This window comes from Motacilla alba, chromosome 10, assembly GCF_015832195.1.
Source record: "Motacilla alba alba isolate MOTALB_02 chromosome 10, Motacilla_alba_V1.0_pri, whole genome shotgun sequence".
NCBI classification, from domain to species: domain Eukaryota; kingdom Metazoa; phylum Chordata; class Aves; order Passeriformes; family Motacillidae; genus Motacilla; species Motacilla alba.
This window is the reverse complement of record NC_052025.1, coordinates 15,606,093-15,628,561: the sequence shown is the minus strand read 5'-3', so window position 1 is coordinate 15,628,561 and position 22,469 is coordinate 15,606,093.

Below are 22,469 nucleotides of genomic sequence, written 5' to 3'. Positions count from 1 at the left end.
AATTAAAAAAGGAGAGAGAGGCAAGTAGAAATGTTGAGGAGCTTATATAAAAATCTGCAAATCTCAAGTTTTGTGCAGTGCTGTTATGAAAACTACTCAGCCATGCAAAGCAATAAGAGGTTTAATTACTCATTGGTAGTCCCTCTGCTGCTCCTGATGTGGCGTGTGGTGTTGCAGAGGCCTGGGAGAGATAATTGAGGCATATGGGTGGAGTACAGCGCTGCTCTGGCAGCTCATCTGTTTTTTTTCTCTCATTTTTGTGTGCCTCATTTCTCCTGAGGCAGCAGGCTCAACAGTTCAGCACGGAGAAGGATCCAGTAGATGACCATGATTTCGAGCACGTGAGGACCTCACAAGGGAAGAGGACAATCTCCTGGTGGTCTGGCAAATCCATGCTGACTCAAAGCAAGAGTCAGCGTGAGAAACATCTGAACCACTGAAAAAAAAAAGATCTATTTTCAGGTTTTGTTAATTTATCCAGTCTAGGCATTACTGGGCTCATGTGGCCGAGGATTTAATGGCTTGTAATAGGCGTAACATCAGTGACAGCCATGGCCTCTCCCTTCTGCAGGGTATTACAAGGTAAAGGGAAGGGCAGGATTACTGAACCTGAACAGAACCTGGACCCTGAAAACCATGTGGAGGGAATATCCAAACCCAGAAATTATTAAATCTATTTTTTATTTAAGGGCATACAAATTTGTCCATTTTAGGGCAGACTAATTCATGAAACACCTCTGTTGTACAACTTCATGTGGCAGCTCTGTGAGAATAAGCACTAAAAGTTTCTCCTCTGGTTTATTAATATATGTTAATGACATTCAGCAGCTGGAAGTAAAATCGATGTTCCAGCAGGGTGTGATCAAATTGTTCTTCATAGCTGACCAGCCAGTAATTCATGTAATACCTGTCATTACAGCTTGGAATCCTCTTTCCTAAACTAAAATCTTTCTGCAGTTTTCACCAAATGGATAAAACAAGAAGAGATTTTATTACTATCTAAATGGAGTAATAGAGTGACAGGACATATTTGCATTCTGAATAGATTAGCTGGTCTTTTAAATATTTATTTGTGTCTATTTTCAAAGTCCCTGATCCTCTGAAATTTTCCAAACACTTCTGATTTGACAGACTGGGAAATCTGTCTGCAGCTCCAATTATACTTGAAAAGATACATATAAATGATTTGACAAGTTAAAAATTAGCAGCGAGTTCTATACCTAGCATGATTTGGTGAGCAGCAGTTCATAATTCATGATACTTCACTGTAAAGTTCATGTAAATGCTGTATGTGTGGGATCCTTTAATTGGTAAGCATAAAGGTGTATTGCCATTCACCTAATGTATTCTATTGCTCAACAAAAGGTTGTTGTAGTGAGCCCTGATTGTGACAAATGATTTACTATTAGGAACATTCTGTAATTATTGTTCAGTGGTACCACAGACCGATACATCATTAACATGATAGACGACCTTTTATATCAGCAAAAATAACTAAATTAATAAAAATGGCTTCATTCCAAACCCTGTCAGAAAGCCAATACTCGAAACAATCAAGTATCAGTGATACCTGAAAAGACCAGAGTTATATTTTTGTTAAGCAAATCTTATTGTTTGTGTAATAACATTGACGTGCTGTAGAATAGAGGGTTGGATTTTCAGCTGCTGTGAATCAATGATCTAATTAATTCTATTTATGTGGAGACACACCACTCCACATCTGTCAAGGGTATGATATGTGGGATTTTATTGTACTGCTAAAAGCACAACTGCAAATGAAGTAACAGAAAACTTTTCTTTTTCCTCCTCAAGAATTCTGGGAAGAAATGCAAGTGTGCTCTGACATGCTGGTTCTTCAGATGCTGCTCCTAATTCCATCCACACAAAACCAGTGTGACTCTCCTGAATGACATGCTTCATCCAAATTTTTATCTGCAGCATTTGAGTTTGGAAAGGACAAAATCCATTTTTTTTACCTTTGAAGTTAAGGATTTGGAAAACTACCTGAAGAATTGAAAATAATTTGGTTTCTACTCAAGATCATGAATTCTTTGTTATCTACTATCCATATTCAGTTTTTATTTTTTTTCCCAAATATTTTGTAAAATATGTCTAATGTCTCCCATTCCCTCTCTTACTTCAGGATGGGGCAGCCTCTATTTTAGAAAGGAAGAAAAACCATGGTGGGACTTATGCTGGAGAAATCCCTGCAGAAAGCCATCACCATGGTTGAATGTACCACTCTGGAATATTCCTCTATGGTATTTTTTGTTTTATTTGGACACCCTCTAATTTCATCTCCTCTTCCTCCTTTTGTCATTCCACCAAGCTTTGCATTCCCAATCCTCAAAAAAAAAATTAAATTAAAGAGATATAATTAACTCAGTTGGTCACTTGTCAAAGGCTCACTGTCTCACTTCTCTTTCCCCTCATTTTGCTCAAGTTCCTTCATCAGGGACTGCTCTGTGTACAGATGTGGCTTTCTCAGTTGTCCATGCAGACACCACAATGATAAACAGGGAAAAGAAATGCAGAAGTTGGATCACAAAATATTGCAGGATACCTGACTTTGTTTGCTTCACCATAATAAAGTCTCCGGGCATTATTCCAGTGACACAATCTGAAAGAACAAAAAACCAATTAATGTACAGGACATTGTCTTCTAATAGGCAAGGAACAAGATTTTGGGCCTTCACTCCTTCAGCAGCCGTGTTACAACTCACTGTAACCTTCAGCAAATCCCTTTATTGCATCTCTGTAAAATATTGGTAATGAATTTACGTTTTGTAAAGTGCTGGGAGATCTGCAGATGAAAAGCACTATATAAGCTAAGTGTTATTAATGTGATTCACTCAGTGAAATGAAATCTCTGTTGAGCAAAATACTGTTCTATAAAATTTGTATTTAAAGTTACATATTTTACAGCACCAGGAGAATGAAGGTTGTGTCACTTTTTCCAACATATAAACTATATTTAGCAATTTATTCCTTGGCTTCTCTCTAAGTAAAAGAAAACAGCTTGATGTTTAAAAATAACATTTTGTAGGCTTGACATTCATAATTTGGACTGGAATACTTTTTAAACAATTATTTAAAAAGAATGAAAAATCTCTTTCTGCTCATGTAGATCAAATTTTAATTCTTGCATGAGCCATATATGTGAAGGTTAACCATTTATCTTGAATATTTATTTCAATTTCTTATGAACATTACTATAGAAAAATGTTTCTAATGTCAACCATTTTTGTATTTTCTTTTAAAGCATAACTTGCCTATTACTCTTGCAGCCTGTTAAACAGTGGGGCAGTGTTTGGTTGCTGGACAGTTCAGTTTGGTAGCAAAACCTCTTTTACTGCTGAGATGGGCTAAGGTGCAAAAGGTTATACAAATCACATAAATGTAAGAAAGTATATTTGACTCTTAAAACCCTTTTGATTTTATTAACTGATATTACCTAAAACATCTTCAAGGAAATTGTTTCAAACATCTGAGTTTTAACCCAATATTATTTTTTTTTAAGAAAGAGAGCAGTAATTCCTGATCTTTTCCCGTAATTCATTTTTAAACATCTTTTTGTATAAAAAGGTTTTGGTTCACAGTGACTTCTGCCAGGAATACAACCCAGATTTTTTATCTTGAATCAATTAATCAATTATCACTATTACTGGAGTCTAGGGAAGGAAGGAAAACCTTTTACAGAGCTTTACCAGAGGATGTAACTACTCAAGAAGAGATGAATCTGGATTCCATCTTAAGCGAAATGTTGTTATGATTCTGATAAAAGCCCCCAAAATTTCTGTGTAAGGGCAGTGCAAAACACTATTCCCATTTGTTTCTTTGACTCCAACTTGTCATCACCATGCTAAGACACACCAGGGTTAGACTCAAAAGTATCTTTTTATGAGCAGGTCAGACTAAATGGGCACTTTTTCTAGTTCTGGCATCTGAATTGCAACTCTAAGCTCCTATCACCTGAGCTTTTTTGTGAAAATTTCCCTCATTAGATATGAGTTATTATCTAAAGAAACCTGTTTGAACCACTATAATATTCAACCCTCCTTTAAGTAGCTTGAGGAAGCACTGGAGCATTTACCCAGCTATTTTCTTCATTTATTACACAACATCCAGATCCTGATGCAAGTGATGCCCTAATTTATTGTGGACGTCTAGCCACCCAACATTAGCTTCCCCAAAAGTCTGCAGGCTAGAGTTAACCTGGAGAAGCACAGCTTTGAACTGGGAATAGAACCTGCAGAGAAATGTAAACGTAAACCCAACTGATTGAGGAGGTAATGCAGTGTTTTGTAAAGAAAAGCACACAATAGCTCCTGGAGCCATGGTCCTGTTTACAGTAAAGAGATGAAGGTGCTACCTTGAATTTTTTTGTAGCAAGGTCTGTAGCTGCTTTTAATTCTGATGTAATATAATGTTCTAAAATATAATATAATATAATATAATATAATATAAGGGAATTAGGCAGGTATCTGATTATTTCTAGTCTACAGCAAGCACAAGAAAGGGCAAGCCTTGTTACTTGTGCATTCCCTTGGAATGCTACATGGAGATACTAAATAAATCTAATGTATTAGTTTCATTGTTCAAAAAGGTCCTTGTTTTCCAGACTTTAGACTCAAAGAGATATTCTTTGTCCAGTTCTTCTAGATCAAGGCTAGACTTCTTCCTAGCAGTCATCAGTGACTCTTTGAAATTGTTTTCAAAGCCAAATGTTGGCTGGAACTATTTTAGGCCCTGCCTTTGCTACCTTGGGCCTATCTGAAAGGAAGAAGTTTGCCCTTGAAAGAGAGTTAAATTGCTGTGATTCACCGACTTGGAAGAATTGCAGGATGCTGATGCCTGAAGTGGTGCCTCCCACTGGACCAGTGCAAGTTTCCTTCCTTCTTGTCTGACCAAGCCATTAAGAAGTTAGTTAATTCCCTGATGGTTACTTCCAAGGAATATCCAAAAAGGAAATACCCAGCCCTGGAAAGGTAATTTACCTAGACAGGATTTGAAATGCAAGGTTCTCAGCTGAGGGAGAAAGTCCTATATTCCATCTGGCTGTGGGAATACAGCTTCACAAAATTTTCATCCCTTGAGCTAACAACTGCAGACGTTCCACTGGGAGGTGTCCTATAAAATCCAAAGTACTTGGAGATCCATATATTATCACATCCAGCCTATTGGAGCCAGAAATGTGGCCCACTGTTGTTCTCAGAGAAACAGTGGCAGTGCAACATCCTCAATTTGAGAACAGTTTGAATCCTCATCTGTGTGTGATGTCTCCCAAACTGAAGCTATTTTTGACTTGGTGGAGGCACAAGTGGGAGGAAATGCCAGCTCTCTGTCCTTAGGGACCTGCTGTAATTTGTTTCCTTTGTTCTTAAGGAGCAGATCCCCAGCTGGTGTGGAATGGTGTTTCAGATCAGCTACGCTGGTGCGAAACCAGTCCCAGTGCCTGATGCACTGGTGGAGCTACAAAAACCACTCTACAGGCCAAAATATTTTGTTCTCTACCCAAACACAGCAATTCTATTTGAAATCCAAGGGGCTGGTAGGCTCAGGGGAAGAAGCTCGCACTTTATCTACTTTTTGGGGTCAGAAATACCATTCAAAGGACCTCTAGCTGGTTAAAATGTTTATCAGAGATTTTAATATTAATTCCTTCTATGTCTTCAAAGTCCAGTTTACTCCTGAGGAGAATGCACTGGAAAGGGAGTTGTAAAGGGCTGAAGCAACTGCATGGAAATAGGTTAAAGTGACTTGGAAACTCTGGATCAGTTTCTTAGGAGCAGGAACAGCCCCACTCCTGTGTTTCTGGGCCTCCTTGGCATTTTTGAGAAAAAAAAAAATTCTGGCTGTAGGAAGAAGCAGCACTGGGAGTAACAGACTGGCCTGAGAGTACAAGCACCTTATGCAAATGAAAAAGATTTTAGTAGATAACAACACACTTTTGATCCTTAATCAAATGTGTTTTGGCCTGTGGGAAGGCTGCATTTTAAAATAATTTCCTCTTCCCAGCACTTCTCTCCTTCCCCACCTTCTCTGCACTCAGCAGTCCATCAAAAAATGCTGAAGGTATCTTCGCAAAAAAAAAACCAACCACCACAAACAAACAAAAAAATCCCACCCCACAGTGTCTCCATAGTGTCAGTGTATCAAAAACCCTGACAACTGTGTGAACATATTTTCAACACCTGTTCAGTCCTTTGCCAGATGCTTCTTTATTTCAAGGTTTGTGAATACCTACCTGCTTGCTTAATATGTTTGGTTTAAAATGTGCAAAATGATGCAGCAGGAAGAATTAGTGAAAGTTCCTTGTCTCAATCATGCTTTTTGAACCCTGCAAGTGAAACTTTGGGATCTGATGTACAAATGTCTTAATTTTCTTTCTTGCTTGTGTGCCTCTCTCCAAGCTTCTGCCTCAGTTTACCATTTATAAAGAGTGATTTTTGTTTAGAGTTAAGCTTTACAGTGATCTGTTGATGCACAGTTGTGCTCTATCCTACACTACAATATCCAAGTAAAGAATTTCCCTTCTCCATGATGGTCACACTGGGCAGTATCTGCATGAAGATGTAGCTGCATATCTGGGAAAAAAAGGACAACTTCTTCCTTGGACTGTCCACTGAAATTTCCTCCTTTACACCATTCTCCTGGCTCAAATCTATTTTGCACATAAAGGTTTAGAGGACTGTTCCTTCCTTGACTGATATGGATACATAAATGCATCAAAATTTTGTTAAGCCTGAAACACCCTTTTCTCAGAACCTTAATTTTTGATGTTAAAGATTTATCTATCTCTCAGAGTGCAACAGGCCTCAGCCTTCCACAGCTCCAAGACATAGATGTCTGATTACTTAAGCTCTATTTGAAATTAAATTCCAGCCTCAGGGGCATTTTGATAATAAATTCATTTAGGGAAGAAGTTTCTTTCACAGACAAAAACATCCTCTGCAGCTATGCTCTGTGCCAGCATACCCACCAAGAAAATTTTAGGGTACTTTCCCCACATTTCTCTTTCCTGTATTCTTGTCTATGGTTTGACTACCTGATTCACCACTTTGTTTGGCAGGAATTGCTGTCCTGCACTTGACTCAGCTTTATTGCACTGCCAAGATTTCCTCAAGCTAAGCACGTCTACATCACCTCTCAAATCTGCCTTTAAAGATGCCACCAGCCTGCCAACACATCCGAGCTTCCTTTCCCCTCTTAATCCTGCCTTGGATTCCTAGCAGAGTCACCTTGATGACTGTTTGTCTGTTGTCCTCAGGCTCACTCATATTTTGGGGGATTAGAGAGAGGGATTAAATATCAGGCTGGAAGTGGGGCTCACAGAGCTGATGTTGAATCCACACAGCACCACCCAAACAGGCTCTGGGCAAGCTGAGCACTCATGGAGGGGGACCAGGAGGGTGAGCCCTGATCCCAGGCTGGTACTTGGTATGTGTGGAAGGAGAGGGAGTTTCCCAAACCATAGTGGTTTTGCTCCCTTGCAGGGGGAAAGGTGAATAGAATTTTAAAAATGAGGCTGAGAGAAGCGAACAGCTTTCTACTTGCTTTGGTTTTCCCCCAGGAATCATTTCTGATACTATATCTTTGTCTCCAAGAAATTTAGACCGTATTTTCCTGTTGCTGAATTTCAGCCTTCATTTGATACCAGACTACAGTGGCTTACAACAGTGATCAAAATGAATGTTGAATTCCCAAGGACTTTACTGAGGTTCCTGTATCCAACACTTAGAAAAGCACTTTGAAGAGGGGACTAAGGATTATTATTCCCAGTTTATGGATACAGTGTCATAATTATCACAGACATCAAGACAAAGGATTGTCTTGTACATATTACTTGTCCATAGTAAACCAAGGAGGGAGGTGGAAATCTCAAGGTAAAGAATATTCCAGCAAATTTGCAGACTGCTTCTAGCAAAAAAAAAATAAGTCCTTCATCTTCTGTGGTTTGCCTCACCCTGATTTCTATCTTTTTTTCTCACACTAACCCCGAGTAGGTAGAATGAAGAGAGAACATTGATGAAGGGCTTGCAGGAGTTTTGCTTGTAGACAAATTCTGCTATTGACCATTTCCCTGGAAATCTTGTTTACAGGGACTGGATTTTAGGACCACATTTGCATTCAATGATAATGATTTTCTTTTAGTCCAGCTGGGATAACTGCAAAGATAGTGTCCAACTGCAACTCTGTTGAAGAGTGAGTGAAAAATAAATTACACTTAGATGGTGGAGCAGTGGGAAGGCAAAATGCTCAAGAAAAATCTACACTGTAAGAGCCACAACAAGGACTCTTGATTATCCAGGTTAAAATAACTCCTTGGCTATGCCTTGTATCCAGCGTTATTATCACTGCCAAGTGAGGCACACCTTGTTTTGTTGGCTTTTTTTAAAAAAAAGGTAAAGCTTTAAAAAAAAAATAGCCTGGATCTTTAGATAGAATTGAATGTTCTGTGACTTTAAATGAAAGCTCCAGTGTTGTTGGGCAAATAAATTTAAACCACTTAACATGGCAGAGAAGGTCAGGCAAGCTTATTATAGTGATCATAGCGTTACAGCTATTGCGATTGACCGCTGCTCTTTGGAATCACCAATAATCAGAGGCCGCAAGCTGTGTTTGCAGAGAAAGGTCATCATTCATTTTTTTCGAAGCATTAATATCTTTTGTTTGTTTGGCTCAACATGAAACAGGAATCGATAGAGGTAATTCACAGAGCAATTAGCCCCTCATCTGTCAAACGGTGTCTGGGTGTATTTAACAAAAAGACCTTTGGAAAGGTTTAAAAAGGAGGAAAGTGCCTGTACAATCAACAATTTATATTTTCTACATGACACGTTGTGTATGTATCTGTGAAGACAAGGGACCTTGGGACTAAAAAAATATACATAAAACATGTTGTAAATCTGTACTCAGACTTTAAAAACCTGCAGTGAGACAAACTGTTAACTGACTTGGAGAAGTTTTCCATGCTGTTCTTAGCGAAGATAAAAATTTTCTACCCAAAGCTCAGGGAAAAAGTTAGACAGCTGTTCAAAAACTTGTCAGATTAATTACATGAAGGAGAATGGAGCAGCACATAAAACATAAGAGGGCAGAGACGGAGGCAAAAGGTCTCTTGCTGCCCTGCTCCTACAGTTCAGGGCACTGTGAGTCCCTCTTCCACCCAAGAGGTTTTTCTTTATGGGGACACTTAGGGGAGTTAAGGAAAATGGAGAAAAAGGGCAGAAATCAGAACATAAGTTATTGCTCTGTTACACTTACGAAATCTGGTGAACTTTCACATTTGAGAGACTGAACTAGGAGAGTAAAGCTACAGTAGATCAAGGGCACTTTATTTCTGAATAAGAGTGTCTACCAGGGGATTTCACGTACATTAAGAGTTGGCTGCATGGTGCCTGTATTTGGAGGTAGAAGACTGGCAAGGAGCATATGGACTGTTAAAAAGGGTGTATTTCAGACATATCATAAAAGGTTTGGAGGTCGTCCCAGAAGTTCAGATGCTTATTGCAGATAAAATTTGGTTATCTCAGCTGCTTAAGAATAAGGCTCTGAATTTTATTAGATGAGTAATTGTAGGTTAAGCTTTCCTCATTTTTTTTCGTCTCAATGCTGAAATTCTGTATCACATTAGAAAGTGTAGGGTTGGCAAAAATTAAGATCTCTTTCAAAGGTCCAGGATTGTGAATTCCAGTTAAAATAAATTTGAAACTTGAAAAGAAAACTTTCTGCACTTTCAAATTTTCATTGATTTTTACACCTTATTTTGTGATGTCCATAGTATTTAATTATTTTTTTATTTATTAACCTTCAGGACTCAGAAGGTGTTAAGGATCTCACCCATTGATCATACTGGGAATCTTGCTTAATTGGAGCCAATGGAAGTTTGGATCTTGGGTGCTATAGACCCTGCAGATGCTCATTCAGAGAATGCTCTCAGAACTTTCTTCAGACCCTCAGACCAATGCCATGGTCAAAAGCACTTGATGAAAACAAACTGTCAATACTTGTAAGATGCATCTGGATTCTGTCTGTCTTCCTAGATCTGAGGAAGCTTGACTCAATCAAGCTTTCAATAATTTTGTTTGGGACCTTTCTTTTAAACAGAAACACCAAAACTATTTTAATCTTTTTATTTCATGGGTGGTCATTTGAATTTGCAGTAAACTGGGAAAGTTTTCTTTGTGAGCACAGAAAGCTCAACAGTGATTAGGAAGACTTTTATCATATACACTGAAATTAACATTAGCATTCAAATGTTTATGTTCTAGAAGAAATGTACTTCTTTAATCAGAAGAAAATTTAGTGCTTTTTATTACAAGATCTTAGTTACTTAACCTTCAAAATTCAACAAATATAGTGAATGACACTAAACTATGACCGAATTTAATTTTTCTATCCTGAACAGTTTCCTAATAGGTTGATCTACGTGTAATACCTCTAGTACTGTAGTACTAATTCACAACTATTTGGATAGTTTTTCTCATTTTTTTTTTCTTTTTCTTTTTCTATTAGCTATTGCTATAAACTCCCACTGCCAATTCTGGGCTTCTGCTGAGAAAATATACAGGAAAGACTTTTCCTTACTACATACACACTTTTAAAGCTAACACATCCAAAACTCTATAAACTGAACAGTCAATGAGAGTTTTTTACTCTTACTTCACTAATTCTTAACATTTTTTATTTAGGGTGCTGTGCAGATAATTTGTACAACTTAATATAAAACATCTTTCAGATTTTAATCTGAGGGCAGTCAGTGGTCTCTGAGGTTCTGACAGGTTGTCTTCAAAGTCCTATTACCCTTGTGGTCAAAGTTCTATTATCTTTTCAATGTTTTTTCAATTAAACATTTGATTAATTGTACTTGGTGGTTCATGACAAATTTGGAGCGCTGACAATGCTCTGTTTGCCCCCAAAGTGTGAGAACCAGTGCTCTAGAAGAGGATTGTATTCCTTTCTCTTTTGATAATAGTGAGTTAAATCCTTGCAGGCTCTTCTGTGAATTTTCTCTGATTTTATGAATCTATTCTTAGATTTTAGCTAGATGGATATGCTGCTGGGGATTTTGCTACTCTGTTATTGTCACTGAGGTAGGATAGTCCATCAGCAAAACACCTCTTAAATATCAGTCCTGGCTACCATCCAGAGAAAACCAAGACATGCTATTGAACAACACTTAGGACCAAATCTTTCTTTCTCCTCTGCCACCACTAAGCAAATTCGTTAAAGGTCTTGGCCTGTATTTAAAATAACATGGGCTTAAAGAACTTGCTAGTGTTTCATCTTAGAAGACATTAAGTGTTAGAGGAAAGGCCAAAAAAAATGTTGGCAGACTCCTCATCCAAGGAGTTCAAAGATGGTGTTGATACCTAAATGTCCAATCCATCCTTACACATCTGCTTGCCAGGCAACTTGTCTGAGGAGCTGGGCAGGGTTTTCAAAGCAGCAAATGGCAGCGAGATGCCTGACTACCATTTGTGCCTTTGAAAAATCTACCTTCCTGTCTAGAGTGACATTTCCCCGAAAATTTACCATCAGTGGTAAGAATAAATGGTTCTGACAGTCCCCCAACAACTGCTAGCAATTAGAACCATCTAGATCTGTGCTGACTCTACATGCCACGGCGTTTAAAATCCTGGCAGTCAGTTTGTTAGCACTCCCACTGGTGAGCACAATCTCTGTCTGTATCTGTGAAACATTTCCAGGTAAGTCAGTTAGGTATAATTGCCATTCAAAACAAAGTTGTTTTTTTTTAAAAAAAAAAAAAAAAGCTGGAGACCTTTGTATCTTGCACAATAAAGGGGAAATGTTGCATAGAAAGCCAGAGAACCCCCAGAGAAAAGGACAAAGCTGATTTAGAGTATTTACAGTAGTATTTTTACACATTGCAGCAAGTCAGAACTGGAAATAAATGAGTTTAAGGCATGCTGTCATTCAAAAAAGGAACAAAGCACTAATTGCTGTTTGGCATCACGTTTTTGTTTATATTTATGACTGCCTTTCTTAAAAGCCTGGCTTCCTATTCATGTGCAGGTTTCCTTAAACAGTTTTAAACTAAACAATTAAACTTTCATTCATGGATATAATCTAATAGGAAGGAATTCTTCTGTCACTTTTTTTTTTTTCCTTCTTCTTGAAGAAGAAATTATTTCAAATTAGCTTTCCAAATCTTGCAGGGAAATAAAATCCCATAGGACAGCAACTCTCAAGATTAACCCACAATATGTCCCTACATGGGAGAAGACAGCAGTTCTTTTTTGTGGTGATTTTGGCAACTGCATTTTCTTAAGTGAGAGCAATATTTCTTGGAAATGGAAAGGATATTTATCTCTGTTTTGCAAAGGCCAGGGTACACCTGTTCTTTATCTCAAGGACCCATCCAAGGGTAACTTGAAGACTCGCCTGGTTTTCCAGACTATTGGCAAATATTCAAGCCAGGAAGAATCAGGGATGTTCTTTAGAGGGGGGATGTGTCCTTTCATACTGAACAAGCACAGCAGCTGGAAATCTGTTTTCAGCCATGTGCTGGACCACAGAGCATCCTGCCCTTACAACTGCATTCTGTACTGACTCATAAAGTATCCAAACTTAAAAAATGTGAATGCTTTGTCTTTGAGGATAGTAAATTTTGAAGGAAAGAACTGATGAAGTATAGATATAGTAAAGGAGTTTGGCCTGGGTTACACTGAAAACTCATAGTGGAAGTGGAAAGTAAACCAAATTTCAAGGAAGAGACATTTGCCACACTCCTCTTAGAAGTCCTGTAAATAAAGATTCCGTTGAAATTTAAATACTTCCATTAAAAAAAATTAGCTTAGAAATAGCATATTTTATTGAAACATTTCCAGTTAACCTTGCTGTTGACATCCGGCCAAGTCCTGAAATCCCTTTTTCAGGTAGAAAGAGCGACAAAATATGGAATAGCTTCTACAGTGAGCTCAATAGGCATCAGATGGAGAGAGGCACCTGGAACAAAGCTCAGGTCTGGATCAGGAAAAAGTCATGGTTCCTTCATGGTGCCATGTCATATACGGCAATGCTTATGCAGATTGCTCTCAGAGCCTCCACAGTGCTTTACAGAGGATAGGCCTCTTATTTATCCAGATCCAACCTGGAGCTGGGTACTGATGAATTTTTAAGGGCCCTCGTCTAATGAGCTTTGGACCACAGTCAAATCAGTGTAATAGAGAAGACATTTTCAGAAAAAAAAGCCTGTAAACTTGTTTGGGTTGGATTTTTAAAAGTACCTAAGTGAACCACAATTTTTCAGAGATTTCAGTGCCTTTAAAAATCCCATTCTTGGAAATTTGGATTTCAGAAAGCATTAGGCTGACATGAAGAATAAAGTTTTTTTATAATAATAATTGCAAAATTAGGGCTTGTCCATTCTTCTTTTGCTTTGAATGCCAGCGCATTCCCTCAAGCCAGGATAGGATCCAGAGTTTCTGGGTTTCTGTTTTGCCATGTCTGGTTGAAAGCAATGAGAATGTGTTGTGTTTAGGGTTTTCTTTTTGCTTTTTTTGAAGTAAAGACCTGCTAGAAGAAAGCTGTTCATTCACCTACAGTTAACAGAGCTGTGCTTGAGAATCTGTCACTCTGCTGTCACTCTTCTCATCTTTATTATTAACTCCCTATATCTCATGGATGGGCTCTGCTTATGTCATTTCAGCTAATTCAGCTTCTCAGGTAACCTCACAGGATTCTAGGACTCAAATTTTTACTAAAAAATGGCCTGAATGTCACATTTGTGAGCAGAACTGGATTTTCAGTTCTCCCAAAACTGTCATTAAATGTTTTTTGGCTCCATCTCAATCTCTGTCAGAGTCTAGGTTGTACATGGACTTGTTTATGACTGCTGGAATCTACACAGAAATGTCTTTTGACACTCTTCCATGTACACAGGCTCTCGAAACCTTTCCAAACCTGCTCCTTCTCCTGTAGATATATCATATTTACTTTGATAGTTGATCCATGTGTTCCCAGTAGGAATCTTATGGCAAATTGTTCTTTCTCAGCATTGACAAATGCCTCAAAGTGAAAACATACTTTGGGTGGAGAATGAAAGCTACTCATAAGTTCAACGAAAGCAAAATTAGGGACCTGTTAATAAAATTAGATTTTCTCGACGCTTTTAGTCAATGCAAAAATAATTGTGGGAATATAAAAGGGTTTTTATGGTCAATTATTCTTGTCTTAGTAAGTATCTATAATCATAACCACCTCTGAATAGGTAATAATCCTCAGCAGGGAGAAGGGAAACTTCCCTGCAGGACCATAAGTAAGGTATAACGTTATCACATGCATGCATAAAATATATTAATATTGAGATGGTGCCAGTGCTAAAGTCAGATGGTTAGACATCTTTTCTTCCCCAGAAAATATACCATTCCACTTTATTTAACTGCTGACATCCAATTGATCTGCATTTTTGCTCTTTGACAAATGTATGTGCACCTAAATTTTTCAGATAATAGGAATTACAGTATTAGTTAAAAGCTTCCTTGAAGTCCCAAGCAATATCAAAGATGCATAAACTGTATAATAGTAAAGATGAAGATGACACTGGAAAGCTTTGAATGAGATGTCATTATGCATTTAGAAAGACACCTGAAAAAGTTAAGACAAAAAGGGAAAATGATATCCCCTCATTTTTTTCAGTAAATGCCCTCAAAAGCTTGCAACTGACCTCTTAGCAGAAATGAGCTTTGCTTGGGACTCAAACACTGTTTGTTATCTGGGAAAGAGATGGTGATAAAAAAGCAATGGAAAATTCTGGTGAATTGTGCATATTTGAAGTTAAAAAGCTTCCCATCAGCAGTGCATGAGAACATACTGTACATGTCAGCTGGAAGTTGAGACATTTGTGTTCTTCACAGGGTCCTTCACCGAGCGAGGACTATGAGGAACTTTTCTAGGGAAAATCCTGCTGGAATCTCAATGGAGTGACATCACTATCCCACACATCATGCCTGGGAAATCCAGATTACTCCTCGTAATGAAAGGGGAAAGGGAAGCATGTTCTGTAAATAGGGAGCTTGAACCCAGATTCTCTGGCTGCCACCCAGATGTCTCTCAGTACAAATGGGCTCATCTGATCTTTCCAGTCAATTTTATTCTGGAAAGTAGCCAGTGGGCCTAGTTCATGACCCAGTGATGTCATTATAATTCATTTTCACTCACCACCAAGCCTTCTGAACTTTCCATTTTACAATGGGTCTTTTTAATAAAGAAGACAGTCATGAATAGAATTCATAAGCACTCCTAATGATTTATAATCTCTTTTTTTTTATCTTTAAAATGGACAATCTTGCCTTCTCTGTCAAAACTGCTTAGGAAGGTTTATTTCCTCTGTCATAAAACACAGTATAGATTTTATAGATAAAGCGAATACTATTGCCACCTGCTTAAAAAGGGGAGTTCTTGTGAATATAAAAATACCTATTCTGTTTCAGCAGCATAAAGTGACTACAATGAAGAGGTAGTTAGTGTATTGATGGGTCTCTGCTTGTGGCAGAGGTGTGGAGGCTTTTCTTGGAATGGCTGGAGCCCTTCCCCATGCTGCTGGTGAGGCAGTGCTGCTCTCCTGGCCCAATCTGTGTGTCTGGAGAAGACCAGAACAGCTGTGGAGTGTACAGCCTGCAGCCCTTACCTGAACAAACAAGACACTGCTGAACTTGGCTCCAGCGCCCTCCCAAAGCCTTGCCTCATTGAACTTGTTTAACCCCTCCCAGCTAAAATAAACTTTCCTGAGATTACTTCACTTATCCTCGGCATGGATCTTTTCACCCCTGGGTTGTAGGAGCTGAGTGGATGATCAATGCATTTGCAGCCTGCACTGTAATTTAACTTGCTGTGTCTGACAGGAGATGTGGAATTGCTAAAGAGAGGCTTTACTTGTAATCTTCTTATCATCTTATCCTGGAGTGTTTGTGAAGGGGGAGGCCCTTCCAGCAGAGACTCGGAGTTGAGGGTTAATGCTGAGAAAGAGAAATTGCCCTATGGTGCGTCTGAGTCAGTGACCTGATAAAACATGCTCAGGACAGCTCATGAACTCTAGCCCCTAACTGCACACTGGCTCAGGCTTTCCTGCTCTCACATCACCTTCCTTCCTTTCCTAAGCTCATTAGGAAAAGTCACTGGCTGTAAATATGATGGTGGGAAAAAAAGCAAATCTTTCCTCCTCTTGTCTCTTTCTTGTTCTCTTTCATTGCTGGTGCTATTTCAGATCTTGGCTGAACAATAATTAGCACAAGTCTGATGTGATTAATGGAAATGAGATGAATGGCTCAGTGGTACTAAGAACTGGAAGAAGGCAAGGATCAGTGGCACAAGGGGAAAAGGTGCAGGAAGTCAGGAACTAAGAAATCCTGGAAAGAGGCCTTGGGTTAGGAAATGGAAAGAATAGAAACAAGGGCTAAGGAGAATAGAAGGAGTGAAAAGAGGAGCAAGAGGTGAGAGGAACCTGGAGATGGTGAAAGGAAAGCAATACCCATGGGGAACTGAAAAATGTGAAAAAATCAAGTATCTGTGTAAAAGTTAGGAGTTTTTGGCTTCCAACTGGTGCTGTGCAATGGAATTTTTGCATGGGGCCAGCTAAATGGCTTTTTTGAGTAGTAAGGAAAATGAAGGGAATGATCCTGCCAAGGTCCATTTGTGAAAATCTTTCTGCTTCCTTTACTAGGAGCTGGATGAAGCTCTAGGAGAAGGATTGTAAGAGGGGCCAAAGGGAGAAAGTGCAGAGATGGCTAGTTAAAGTGGCAAAGCAAGGAGGAGTGGGATTTTAAGATTACTCAAGAAGCTAATGGGGAGCAGTGACAAGCCATGAAAACTAGTTTTTTTAACATAACATCCTGCAGACATAAGTGAAATGTCTTAAAGCTTTCCCATGGAGTTGTACAGTAAAGTTGATAATCCTACAGAAGCACATGGAATTAATTAAAACTCCTTTAAAGGGCTATTAAGGGGAATTCCAACTTCTTTACTGTCTGAGTGCTGTTTCACACAGTTGTTATTGATTAGACTTGAGTTGTAAAGTGGTTTGTAAGAATTAGGGAAGGGCAAATGATTTAGAAATATACACTGTGGGTGTTCAGACAGGAGCAGACCAAACTCAAATAGTTATGGCTACTGTATTATTAGATGCTCCTCTCATTTGAGAAGGAACGAGGGGAAAATCTTCCCTAGGGCAAGGAGTTTTCCTATAAGTCTTTTCCCACATCTGAGAAATTTTTGTTAGGAGAGGGTAGTCAGATCTCAAGCCTGGAGATCTTTTGCTGGCTCTGAGCTACATTCAATGTATGTGGCCCATCAAACCATAGGTGCCTGTGATAGGAAATGTACTCCTAGGTGAGCCTCCTTCTGATCCCAGTCTTAGTCTAGTTTTATTAGTCCCAGATTTGATGTAGCCTTCACTCACAGTCCTCACTGTGATGACATCTTCAAGAAGGGGTTGCTACATCCAAGTGGAGATGAGAGAATCAAATTCCAAGATAAATATGTAGCTGCTTCTACTTGTATGTTTATAAAAAATAAAATACAATATTAGAAATAAAATAAAATCAAATAAAATATTAATAAGCAGAGGACTTTTGAAGTGTCTCCACTGCCCTCAACTTGCCTTGTACAGATCCAACCATTCTCTCCCCTGTGCTTCTGCCTCAAGTTGAGATGCTGAAATAGCTTCTCCAAGTCTAAAGAAAGCAGTTGTGACTAACAAGTGTCATCACTTTCCTAACATAAATAAATTAACCGATTGTACTAGATACTTTTTTCCCTCTTTTCTACACCAGCAGCATGTGATTGTAAAAGGGGTGTTTTGGGTCAAGTCCAACTCACTGCCACTACAGACAACATTCATGAATAATAAAAAATTCATGGAGTTATCAAGTTTGGGGGGTTTTGTAGCTGATTTAGTAGTTTTCTCCTCTACTCCCTTGCTGGAAATCTGTTCCAAGAAATTTCCTATAATTTCCAGCCTAAGGGTAGACAAGGTTACTCTACGGGCTTTTGTTACTGGTTCAGCGCTGTCTCTTTGGTTAGAGAACTCTCTGTGCTCACATCAGTTCCTTCTTGGTGCTTTTATAGAGTGAATTATAACCCTTCTCAGGCAGGATTTTGCTGGATTAAACAACCCCTATTCCCTTTGTCCTCCTGGAAGATGGTCTCTCCTGCAGGATTTGAGGTAAATAAAAAGAGATGTCCCTACACAGCATCTTAGGTCCCTTGCAGTGGGTGTAAATGTGCTGTCTTGAGGAAGCAGCCAGTCTGCTTTCCAGCCTCCAAAAACACAGAACAGATGCACAGGTTGTTTTATGGGGAGAGATTTTGTAATCAAGCTTGGGTGGAGCCCAGCTTTGAACTTCATCTTTAACTCCGGTACAAGCGAGTTATACACAAATATAAAATCTGAGGCAGAGGAAAGGAGAAGCTGACCTGCTTATGACTTTAGGGAAGAAGTAAATTTGGAGTAGTGGGAAATACTGTGATCTGTCAGTCTGATTACAGCCCACACTTCTCTGTGCATTTCAGTCATCGCTATCGGCTCCAATCCATCTGTACCATGACCCCAACCTTGTTATCTCTCAAGGTCTTGAGTCTCGGGGTACTCAGAGAACTTTTCCCTTTCTGGCTTCCCATGACAAGAGCTGTTCTTTTCTTCCCCCTCATCCATCATATTTCACAGAAGATCCTTAAATACATCTAGAGTTTGCAAAGCTACCAGTTTTTTGCTTTACAAGTATTTATGTTGCAAACAAAAAAACCTGATGCTAAAATCTCACCATTCCTGTTGGCGAAAACTGAAATAATTGCTCAGAGGAAGAAACTGTGAATTTTCACAGTTTTATTCTGGGACTGAATTTTGGCCATTTTTGCAGTATATATGTTTTTTTTATGTGTGTGCCTGCATTCAGAAGGCCTGGAGGAAGCACACCTTTTATTTAGCAGAAGGTCATGAAAAAGATTTGGATAAACAAACCCAAATCACTTTCATTTTCATAAATCTCATTATTTTGACCTTTGCTGCCTGGTTGGGAAAAGCATGAAACTTGAAAGCTTGGCTTTGTGGGCTCAGAATATGGGAGTTGTTAGAGTCTAACCACCAGCAGAATTCTTTATTTATCAAGTAAGATCATAGGTACCTATTTCCTTGTAAGAGTTATCTATTACTAACTGCACTGCTCTTGGCAAAATGTTTTGATAGCCTTGGGAGAAAAGCACTGAATGAACCCAAGTATTTAAAGCTGATTTTATACCAGGCCATTCTGCTTCCTCTATAACCATCCCATGCCATTCGATTGAAAGGATTTTATCATGGCCTTCAAAAGTGGACACTAAGTTGTCCTACATGAGCAAGAAATTGCCACTTCCTCACTTCCTCATAGATTTAATCTTCTGGGTGTGAGAGATTTTTAAGGATTTTTTGTTTGTTTGTTTGTTTTTTACTTCACAACTGGGACTATGACAGGGACTTTAAAGGTAAAACAAAATTAAAAATATTTTTTTCTGCAACAATTTTGGTTAATCGTCATTTAAGAAGAAAATAGAAACTCCCATTTCCAGAAGAACATTCTGGTAACATTCTCAGAGCACAGTGGCATTCCAAAAATGAAATCACCCAAAGAAGGAAACACAAAATTAATCAAATCTGGTACATTAAGGAGCACTTGCTTGACATTTGCTGCTCCTGTCAGGTGTAATAGAGAGATTTTTACCTGTATTTGACTATTCAACATATCAGCCCCTCAGCCAATTTTGGAAATTATTTCTGATTTATGGCTCTCATTCTGGCTAGTGTCGCCTCAACCTGTCAATTATCCCTCAAAGCAAATGCTAACTGAATGCTGGCTGGGCAAAATTAATAAAGGAAACCTTTACTTTAAAGAACCTGAAGACACAGCCTTATGAAAGGGATAATTCAGCCAAGGTTTAACTCAATTGCTGCTCTTTATATTTTCCAAAGACATGGAGAACATGCTAGAGAAAAAATGATGCAAAGCACAAGGAGTCCAGTGGGGGCACAGTAGTTTTTTAACTCTTCCTGTGTAGAACCGGTCAAGTTGCCTTCTGCCCTCTCGTCCCAAGCTTTGGTTGGCCCTGTATAATGCCTTTAAGTCACCTGAAAATGCACAAACCCTCTTCTTTGCTTTCAACTCAATTCAAAACACACTCAGTGCAAAGAGCTGTGACCAGTTTTCATGGTGTGCTTTGTGTTGGGCTTCCATCCCACAGAATATGTGCAGATAAGCCTTAGAGAGAAGCACTGTCAGATTCTTGTTCTCTTTCCTTGTGACTCTTTGCATTGCCAAAATTACATCAAGGATTTCAGGAAAGCACAGAGATCAGACAGTACATAACACATCAGGAGACACTGTGGTGAATTCCTGAATATTCATCATTAATACCTTGTTGCAGCAGGTGCCATGTGGCTGGGAAAGCTTTTGTGAAGATCTACCTCACTGACCACAGGAGATGGTACCTGGACCTTCCCTGGCTGTACAGCCTGTGGGTTTTGTATCCAAAGGGAAATTCTTTATCATCATTTGGATAATATCAAAAAGTTTTAGCCATTTTTTCAAATGATGGTTCTTTTTAACTGATCATGTTCCTACTGAGTTTGTGTTTGCAGGACTATTTTGAGAAAGTGGTAAAGCTTGAAAAAAGCCTTCCTGATCTCATGGGAGACATTGAATAGGGTCCAAGGGAGATGCAAGGCCTTCTCTTGGTTGCAAAAATTTAATTCATCTAATTGATGACTGATAATAGTGACATGTGAAGAAAGCCTGGAAACTGAATACTAGGTGTACAGTCTTGATATTCAATTGGATTAAATACTTACCAACTCTGGTGCTTAGAATTCTTTTGATTTGAATTCTCCCTAAGATCCTTTCAGATCGTTTTGCCCAGTGTGATATAATACCATAGTAAAAAATATTACTGTGAATGCCCAGTGCAACAATGTACAGCTGATACCTTCTTTGTCTTTCCAGGAGGATGGCATGGTCCTTTATGTTATGGATCTGAATACAGAAAGACTCAAACAGCTTATCTTTTTTTTCTAGAGCTTTTTGAATCAGAAAACTGTTGTGAAATTGTGCCTGAAAAAGTTGATGTTCTACTGCATATAATTTTATAAACTTCATTGCAAATGTAATGTCAGTGAAATGACATTTTTACCAGCAGAATAGTAGTGAGGTATTAACATTTAAGGACTTCTTCTTTATTTCTGCATTTCTTCTCCCATAATGGGTATCTTGAATCAGAAAAGAAAATTTTAAAAATACAATATATATATAAAAAATATATATATATATATGTACAGATGCATTTCCTACATGTTCACTTCATAGTTTCACCCAGCTGCTTTCTTGACTGTAAATTCTGCTTTTTCCCTTCTATGTGAAATCGATATACTGAAGGTGTCAGCCTCTGGACCAGGCAGGCTCCAATGATCTTCATGATTTTTCAGGGTTGACTCTGACTTTGTGACCTGCAGATGTGAGTGTTAGATCTATACTACCAGACTTTTTTGACCTTTGGGAAGCCTGGATCACACATGTGAAGGAATCCAGATGGCCTGAGACTCAGAGGTGTTAAAAAGCTGCAACACAAACTGAATTTTCATAGGAAGCAGGACAGTTAAGCACTTTTCATTTTCAGGTTGAAAATTTCCTTGATCTATGTGGAGCTGGATTGTATATCTTTATATTTACCCGTTCATCAGGTCAGATTACCTCTGCATAATTAAGAACATTTTAGTTCCTTCACATCAGGATAAGAAATACCTTATATTTAGATACCACTGTGTAAGAATTCACATGAACCAGGAAAAAAAAACCCTGAAAAACCTGTTCTAGTTTCATTTCTCACTAGGGAAAGCACTGACTATTCAATTGGTCCATCTGCCTGGGAAAAAACTTTTCATAGCTATCCCTGCATGACAGAATCCTTATGTTGCTCCTTTTGGATCAATAATTTTTCATCTGGGGGCAAGCAGAGCCCTCTGAAAAGTGTGGTTCAAATCAAACAGGTCCTGCTGCAATACTAAACTGAGTGTCTCTACATCTGAATGTTTATACTGTGTCCATCTGGGTTAGGAATTTCTTATTTGAGGCCTGGCTATGTCACAATTGCGTCATCTCCCTTGAAGGGAGGAGGAAAAAAAAAGAGAAGTCTGGTTGGGTGTCAGAAACCCATATAATTAAAAGGCAAGAGTTCAGTGTTCAATGACACAATGGTGAAATGCCCTGTTTTTCTACAGCCTCGGGCTATTGAACCACAAATAAATCCCATTTTAATGAAAGAAATCTTATTTTGTCTACAAAAATCTGAAAGTCCAGGAACATAATGAGTGTGCAGAGAAAGCTCACATCATCCTGGCTGTGCAGGGGTTTGCCTGCACACTCTCATATAATTATATACAGACTGCATATGCACCTTTATCACAGGCAGCTGGAGAGAAACGA